The sequence below is a fragment of the Rutidosis leptorrhynchoides genome, chromosome 2, assembly GCF_046630445.1.
Source record: "Rutidosis leptorrhynchoides isolate AG116_Rl617_1_P2 chromosome 2, CSIRO_AGI_Rlap_v1, whole genome shotgun sequence".
Lineage (NCBI taxonomy): Eukaryota > Viridiplantae > Streptophyta > Magnoliopsida > Asterales > Asteraceae > Rutidosis > Rutidosis leptorrhynchoides.
Window position 1 is genome coordinate 56,335,941 of NC_092334.1, and position 9,421 is coordinate 56,345,361.

Genomic DNA, 9,421 nt, shown 5'->3' on the forward strand with positions numbered 1-9,421 from the left:
AGAAGGGCATTATGGGCCTCAATTAACAGCAAGAAAAGTTTATGAAGCTGGATTCTATTAGCGTACAATTTACAAAGACGCACACCTTCTTTGCAAATCCTGTGATGCTTGTCAAAGGGCCAGAAAAATAAGTCAACGTAATGAAATGCCACAAAATGTCATTCAAGTATGTGAAGTATTTGACATTTGGGGTATTGACTTTATGGGTCCATTTCCAAAATCTCATAATAATCTCTATATTCTCGTAGCCATTGATTATTTATCTAAATGGGCGGAAGCACAAGCTCTCCCAACTAACGATGCACGAGTTGTAGTCAACTTTTTAAAATATCTTTTTGCAAGGTTTGGAACGCCGAAAGCTTTAATAAGTGATCGGGGTACTCATTTCTGTAATAATCAACTTGAGAAAGTTCCTAAAAGATATGGAGTAACTCATAAAATCTCCACTGCATATCATCCACAAACTAGTGGACAAGTTGAAAATACCAACCGAGCTTTAAAACGTATTTTAGAGAAAACCGTAGGATCAAATCCGAAGGAATGGTCCATTAAATTGGAGGATGCACTCTGGGCTTTTAGAACAGCCTACAAAACTCCAATTGGAACCACACCTTTTAGACTCGTTTATGGAAAAGCATGTCATCTTCCAGTAGAAATTGAACACAAAGCATTTTGGACTTTGAAGACATGTAATCTTGATTTACATGAAGCTGGACGTCTACGATTAAGTCAACTAAACGAATTAGAAGAATTAAGACATGAAGCATACGAAAATTCGTTAATCTATAAAGAAAGAACGAAGAAATGGCATGATAAAAGAATCAGAAGTTTAAAAGAATTTAAAGAACGAGACAGAGTTCTTCTTTTCAATTCACGATTCAAGCTATTTCCTGGAAAATTGAAATCAAGATGGTCTGGACCATTCATAGTCAAAAGAGTTTTTCCATACGGAACGATAGAATTAATAAATTCAAATGGGATTGAATTTAAGATTAATGGTCACAGAGTTAAACATTACATAGATAGTCCGATAGAATTCGACAATGAAGTTAATCACAATTTCGATAACACAGCTAACTAAGTGTGGGGAGAATCAAGTCTTTAAAGGATAATATATATTTCTGTTGGAGTTAAATTGTCTGTTTTAGTGTAGTTCTCGAAAATGGAACCCGAATGGTCTTTCCCTAGCAGACCCTAAAGAACTAGTCTTCTCCCCCCATTCTGAATTTTTATATTTTTTTAGGTTTTTACGAAATGAAGACTGCCTGTGAACTAAACCATGGTCTAATGCTACACGCTTTGATCACTAAACGTAATAATGACACACTACCGAGTGAAATAGTATCAGTAATCAGAGAAAGATTGGACGGAGTAAGAAAAGAATCCAGATGCGAAGATAATAAGTTACAATTTGGTAAAGGAAAATCAAAATCCGCAGCGAAAAGAAGAGCACGACACCTAGAAAGATGTCACAAATGCGGAAAATGGTCACATGGAGGTAAATGTTCAAATAATCAAACCTATTCAAATACCGAATTTGTTACTTTATGCAGAGACAGACCGTTCATATGTTTAGAAGAAAAAACACTGAATGCTCGAGGTTACGCCTATGTAGCCATGGAAAACCAATTAAACCGACTATCTTATGAATGGGATAGATCATATAACTAAGAATACTATCTCACAGGTAAGTCTGTACAGTTTTTATTTTTATTTTTAACCTTTTGATAATAAACGCTAATTTGTTCGCTATAGAGTATTAAATTGGTATTGAATAAAATTAGGTTTGGCGACCGAAATTATTGATATCATACAAAAATTTATTACATCACTGCGAAATTTAACGTTTATTCTTAAGGTATAAATATCTTTAATCAATCAACTCAAAATATTTCAAAAATTCGTCATGAGTTAAATTAGGTCATGGAACCGAAATTACTTTACCGAAAAGAGGGGCGCATATTTTTGATAATATTTGATTGATTAAAGTGGGATAAAAAGCCAAAAAGATTTTTAATTTTATTTTTACCCTGTTTTTAAAATTAATATATAAATCTTAAATTAATATTGTAAACTTTGTAAAAACAATATATTTAAAATTGTAAATATTTGAAAAATGTAATATAAGTTTGGTGTGATTTTATAATATGAATTTTTAAATTAAGTTTGGTGTGAATTTTTAATTTTTAAAATAAGAATTTTTAATTTTATGCATTTCAAATTTTAAGTTTGGTGTGAATTTATAATATTAATTTTGAATTTTATGTATTTTTATTTTAAGTTTGGTGTGAATTTAAAAACAAAAATTTACTTTATCTCATTAAGTTAAAAATATGATTTTTAAAATTCATCGTAAGTTGAAGACTAGGTCGTTGAACCGAAATTGCTTTACCCGAGGGAGGGACGAGAACTTTTATTATCATTATTTTTAATCTTATTGAATTAAAGTATGCCAAAAACATTAAAAAAAACCCAAAAATCTTAGCTTTTAAAACAATCGCTACAAAAAGACAAATTTTAAAATTTTGTCGAAGGACGGACTAGGACATCGATCCGAAACGACCTCGTCCTAAATAACAAGGGAAACAAAATTTTAAAATTAATTACTTAATTGTTTTAATTAGTATAAGATGATAAAAAAAAAATTACAAACTCCGCGACTCGCGGAGTTTGAAGGGTAAAAACACCGCAAGTCGCGGAGGATCCAAAACCCAAAAAAAAAATAAAACGAGCTGAACTGATCAGTCCCCATCCCCACACCACATAAACTGCGAAATAAACCCGAAAAACACACACCAATTTCCCAATTTTTGACCGTTAATCATCAAATCTTTTACTAAAATCATGTTGAGAAGGATGCTATCAAGGAATTACTCAAGAAAAACGGTAAATTTCTATACCTAAACACCATTTAATCCGAAAATTAGTGTTCTTGAGCAATTTTATACCCAATTTGATTTTGATGCTTTTTAGTGTAATTATGTTTAAATTGTTTATGTATTATGCTTGAATAACCTAGATTGATGCTATTTAACATGATTAGAAGCCTTAAACTTCAAATTTTGAGTAATCTAGGGTTTGTGTTCTTGAGCAAATTTGGGGCTTTTTGATATAAACAGGTTATGGGCAATTTTTGTCATGAATTATTGCTAAATTAAGTAGTGTAACATGTTTAGGTAGTTAAATGATCCAAACTTTGAACCTAAACATGATTTTGAGAATTAAAGTGGACTTTTTCAAGTCTAAAATTCATGAACTTGATTTTTGAGAGATAATGCCTTTTGAAACTTGTTTAATTGCTAGTGATGATTATTTTGACATGTTATTTGAGTTGAATGCTTATGAACTTGGCGAACATTTTCGTATATGCTTATTTGAAAAAGTGTAGATTTGATGAAAATATGAAAATGAGCTTAAGTTTGATATAAATTGATCCTGTCATTGTAATTATTTTGATTGATGATTTTGCTGACACTAATGCATATTTGGATGCACAAAAATTGTGTTTGATGTGTTTTGCAGACTGAAAGGGGTGAATCTTCATCCCAAGCTCGCAATGCTCCTGCTGAGAATGCGGAACAACAGGAGGTGGATAACTACTACAAACAAGATATACCTCATCCAGTCATGACATTTTCTGATATGCACTTGGAAGATTTGCACCCGAATCTGAGATTTGACAGACTTTGGATAGATTATCCAAAATACTAAAGGGGCTTGCATACTCTTCATTCTAAAACTGTTGAAGTACCTAGGGTCATAGAATGGGGACCATTAGAAGCTGTAGAATTAGCCGGACCAATTAGGGAATTACTTGCACAGAGGTATGGTAATTCTACTTTTAACGATTGGGTACGGTTATTTAACATGCGTAGACCTGTATATAAAGTATGGTGTGAAGAATTGTTATGTAGTATAGAATTAAATGATCGGGTAGCTAGTTTAACCGATCGATCTTTTATTAGATTTTTGTTAGGAGGTTCGATGCACCACATGTCTTTACTAGACATGGCTCAGGCTTTACGTATATATACGCCTGAGGAGTTAGCGTCTGCCGATTGTAGAGGGTTGATACTAAATGGTAGAAAGATAGACGAAAATTTTGATACGCATGGTGTATGGAGTCAAATGACTAGCCATCACCGATTTAAAGGAGGAAATTACTCTTATTTGGATATAGATAGAGCAGAGTTAAGAGTAATTCATAGGTTTTTAGCTAATTCGATTACACAAAGAGGTAAGAATAAGGAAAAGGTAAATGAACAGGATTTGTTCTACCATATGTGTATTCGAGACCCACAAAGCGCTGTAAGTATACCTTATTGTGTGGGTTATTATTTATCATCTATGGTTAGGGGGATGAGACCGCATAGCATAATAGGAGGTGGTATATTTATTACTTTGATTGCTGAATATCTCGGTGTGGATATAAGTCGGGGGGGGGATTATTAGTCGAAGAACCAGAACCCCGCGATACAATAGGTTTAAATGTATACCATGGTGCGAAGGTTTTGAAGAGGCGAAATAACGCCGCAGTACAATACCATGGTAGACATCCACAGGTTGAGAGAGACCAACAGCCAGGTAATGTGGGAGGGGGGAAATGAAATGACAGAAATGCAAAGGTTTATAGCTTCACAAGAGTATGAAAATGCAAGACATCGAGCATTTGAATATTGGCAAGTTCATCAAAACCAAATCACAGCTCATTGCCAACATGTAGGTAGAAACTATATTCCTACTCAATCGCCCGTATTTCCTCCCTGGTCTATAGAGATGCAACCACCGTATCCTACGTATAACCCAGCCGAAGCATTCTATAACACATACGGTTATGCATGGAACCCCTACTGGTATCAGTATCATCCCTAGTCTACTTAGTTTTATTTATTTTATAATTTGTAATGTTGATACATTTAATACTTATGTTAATATTGTAATAGTTTTTATAATTTTCTAACTTTTATTATTAGATTTTAATAATTTTTGAATGTGGGATAATATACCAAACTTCAAAAATATGTATATATGTTTGCAGTTTATCTTATGTACACAACAGGGTAAAACAACGCATTTTCAAAGACTGACATTAAGTTCAGCAAAAGTAACTAATTTTGATGACAAGATGCAAAATAAATGTGATATAACAACAAGACCGAATGAACAAATGATATGCACCATTTATCATTCAGCAAACAAACGCCAATATGTTTGGAAACTTTGGTAAAATTTAATCATTTTCACACAAATAAGCCTCAATAATTTAAATTGTTACTGATTTCTTGCAAATGAGGGCATTGCAAGATCTTAAGTGTGGGAAGGGGTTAAATTCTTTCGGATTTTAAAATTTTTACTTTATACACTTGGTTACCATTAGAAATACTAGTAAAGTAGTAGTTGTATTAGAATCCAGTGCTCTCTGATAATAAAGAACAGCCCTAGTCTTATATACTGACTACCCAATTCTAGTAAAATTTTTCAAAATTTTCAATTAAATGAACTCAAAATCATGTTTATACATATTTATGAACGATAAAACTAGGTTTTAACACCGAAATTATTGTTACCTCGGAAAAGACATAAATTGAGAAACAAACTAAAATGTTAAAATTCATTTAAAATGGAATAGAGGACAATAAAAAGGAAAATAAAAGCCAAGTGTGGGAAAATTTACCAAGATATTTTAATCATATGTCACATATTTCTGTAACAAATAATTGAAAATAATTTTATTTTGAACAATAATTAACTGTTTTACCCGATTTACTGTAAGAAAGATGGATCTACACGATGAATCAATTCCATCATTAAAAGGAAGTAAAGTCTTCCGAAAAAGAAACGCGCTTCTTGATTTAGGTCAGGAATTTGTCGTCCAGACCAGCTGTAGGTTGACGAAAAATCTAGAAAAGTTATCACTAAAATCAGCAGGAAATCCACGGACCTCAGCATAAAACAGGGTCGCCAAGTGGTCAGATTTATCCTAACCATGAGAAGGATTTATCTCGTAAAATGAGGGGGCACCGTGCAAATTAGCTTGATAAGACTAATGAATCAGATCCCCAGAAAGGATAATCTCCTTAAAGATTAAAAATCAGCTTTTAAGACTGATATTACTCAATCCTTGAGATTGACCTTAAAGATTGAGAATTACAAACTCATGGAATTCAATGATATCTAAACTCGAGCCTGAACGAGAAAATATTTTGATCAAAATTACAAACCGATTTGTTTTCTAAAAACCCATTTTCAATGCTTTCATTACCATTGAACGTAAAATCTTAGGAATTCACCTGGAATTCATTAGGTCACCTGAACCGAATCGGGTGTCAACCGTAAGAACAGTGGTTGCATAGCATGGTCAAAGACAGGACCTTGTGCCAGACCGGAAAATTATAAGGGTGAGCTTTACTATTGCTCATACCAAGGATAGTAATTGCGTCCGACACGTTATAGACCATAATTAAAAGCATGTCAGGGGACATTGCCTTAACAGTTGCTTGTTCAACGCTTTCCTTTACAACCAGACGGTAGTTTACCGAAAGGTAATATACGGAGCAAGTATACTGGACGTGTTGCTTTCCTAATACAAGGTTAGAAAGTGGGTGACACAAAACCGCAAGTTTTGAGCTAAAATTTTCAAATCTGAAACCCACCAAACCCACAAAAATAATTTGCAAACACCGGTGAAGGGTTATTCCGAAAAACTTATCTAGGGTAAAAACTAGATTTAATTTTCAAAAGATCAAATGTTTTCATAAAGATCCAATTTCCTTAATGGATCTAAATTTTTATAGTCATGTGGGACTGTAAACCATATCGTTACTACCATTGTTTATACCGTCGTATAGAAATCACTGATGTACAAAGTGTGAAGAATAAAGAAGTGATTCTAGTATTTCAAGACTATATTGCTTGAGGACAAGCAACGCTCAAGTGTGAGAATATTTGATAATGCTAAAAACGAACATATATTTCATAGCATTATTCCTCAAGAAAGACAAGCTTTTAGTTGCAATTGTTCTATTTACAAGTGATATTCGTTTAAATATTAAAAGGTGAAGTGTAACGACCCGGATTTTTCCGATCGTTTTACACTTATAAGATTAATATTTACATAAATTAAACCTTACCAACATGATAAGCAATCTAAATTGTTGAGACTTATGTTTTTGAAAAGAGTTTTACACAACGTTTGACCGTCCAATTTGACCGATGATATCACGAACTATATAACATACGATAATTATACGTTTGTGTATATATATGTATTTTTATATATTTAACATGATCTAAGAATGTTTTAACATCTCATTGTGTACTAATAACAATGAGTTATAAGTATATTTTGAGACTACTAACTTAAGTTTTCAAAACGATAACTATATGTGACGTTCTTCGACTTAAATACTTAAAACTTATAATGCTTATACATGTATCGTATAGATATGTATTTTATCACTTTTAAAGGATTTATATACATAAAACAATATAAGTATATTTACAAAAGATAGCTATATTTGAATCCTCGTTCCGTTTTCTCAAGATTTTTATACGTATATCTAGGGTATATGTACCCGTATCATACCCAGCTTCTATACGTATTTACTATTGGTATATACACATCACAATCACTTTATTAGCAGCCATGAGTCAGCCAATTTTGGATCTTAGCATGCATGATTAATCAATTTGGCATATTACAAGACTTTTGCACAATATTACAAATTTATACATCTTTTCACCACCATTTATACTCCATTCCATTTTCATTTTTACTACACATTTTCTCTAACCAAAAACACACTCTTAGGAACTTTAAGTGTTCTTCACAATCTCAGCAAATAACCATGAAGATCTAGCTTCAAAAACAACCCTTAATCATCATAAGAAAATCCATTCAAGAACACTTCAAAAATCCTTCCAAGTAAACAAGTTTACTTCCAACCTTTCAATCCAACTCCACCACTCTTTTGATTCTAGAATTTTTCTCATCTCTTACAGTAACTTTGTTCAAGTGACTTGAGGTAGTAACCTTATTCATAATCTTATTCATATAGCTATCTTATTTTGTGGTATAAAATTTTAACAACAAGAACATAGTTTGAATGATTTCAAACTTGTTCGCAAACTAAATAGATCCTTCTAACTTGACTTTTAAAACACTTCAAGACCTGTAATATATCATAATGATATGCTAACTTAACAAGATATAACTTGGTTTTACAAAGAACACCTTGAAAACTGAATCTACGTCGTCAGAATGCAACCGGGGGCTGTTTTGGGTTGGATAATTAAAAACCATCTTAAGCTTTGAATTGGAAGTTCATATTCTGGAAAAATGATATTTCTTATGAATATGTTAACACATAAAAATTTCATGGTTTAACTCAAAGTGTAAGTATTTTTAAAAAAATGATCATTAAATGTTGTTTTTATGATGGAAAATGATCACTTTCATAAATTTCACCAAAGTTTGACCTATAACCTGTGATTTCGAATACAACCTAAGGTATTTTCAGTTCATATTCTTAAAATTTGACTCGATCCAAGGAAGTGGCAAGTTGAACCAACAAAAACGGAGTTGTAATGAAGAAACTACGACTAAAACAAGATCGGGTATGCGAAGCTAGTTTAGCTACGAAAATATTTGGAGAAAAATTAAATTAATCATATATTTCTAATTAATATGGTATTTCATATATATTTACTTATGATTTTATTTTATATATTTCAGGACCACCCGTAAACAACACGAGAAGATTAATCATAAGACCTCATGATTGTACGCAACACGTCATTTGACAACACGGTACTTTATGTACGCAACACGTCATTTGACAACATGGTACCATGGGTCAAGATTAATTCTGATCAATACGAATACTATGGGGTCTTTATTTATTTTATTGAGCAACTAATTGTGGACCACTAACATCGGACTGCTAACTACGGACTAAGAAAATATTAAAAGTATTAAAAGTATATATATATATATATATATATATATATATATATATATAACGATTACTTAAAAAGAAAATATGTTGATATATTATATATATGGTTAGGTTCGTGATATCTATCGGAGACCAAGTCGTGATAAATACCTTCAAGGCAAAAGTGAGTATATAGTCCCACTTTTAAACTCTAAATATTTCGGGATGAGAATACATGCATTTTATGATTTACGTTATGGACACAAGTGATTAAAAATATATATTCTACGTTGAGTTGTACCACTGGCATACTTCCCTGTAACTTGGTAACTACTATTTACATGAGGTATTGTAAACGCGAATCCTGTTGATAGATCTATCGGGCCTGACAACCCCAACCGGACTGGACGACCAGTATTCAACGGTTGCACAGTACTTCGTTTTGGTGACTACACTTGGTACGGTGTAGTAAGATTTCATAATAA